The following is a 499-nucleotide window of genomic DNA, read 5'->3' on the forward strand; positions in this document are numbered from 1 at the left end:
TCATCTTAAAACATATCACTTATTAAGATGCAGCTAGAACACATGTTGCAACTACATACACGAGAGATTACAGGAATGGCAGGTGTATTGGGTTTGCGTGGCAGGGTTTTGTTAGTGGGGGGGGTTACAGGGGTGGCTTCTGTGAGAAGCTGCTAGAAGCTTCCCCTATGTCCGATAGAGCCAATGCCAGCCGGCTCCAAGACGGACCCGCCGCTGGCCAAGGCCGAGCCCATCAGCAACAGTGGTAGCACCTCTGGGATAACATATTTAAGAAGGGGGAAAACTTACTGTGCAACAGCAATTGCTGCTGGAGAGAGGAGTGAGAATGTGTGAAGGCAACAACTCTGCAGACACCAAGGTCAGTGGAGAAGGAGGGGGAGGAGGTGCTCCAGGTGTCAGAGCAGAGATTCCCCTGCAGCCCGTGGTGAAGACCATGGTGAGGCAGGCTGTCCCCCTGCAGCCCATGGAGGGTAATGGTGGAGCAGATATCCACCTGGCG

This window comes from Pygoscelis adeliae, unplaced genomic scaffold (assembly GCF_000699105.1).
Source record: "Pygoscelis adeliae isolate BGI_AS28 unplaced genomic scaffold, ASM69910v1 Scaffold71, whole genome shotgun sequence".
Lineage (NCBI taxonomy): Eukaryota > Metazoa > Chordata > Aves > Sphenisciformes > Spheniscidae > Pygoscelis > Pygoscelis adeliae.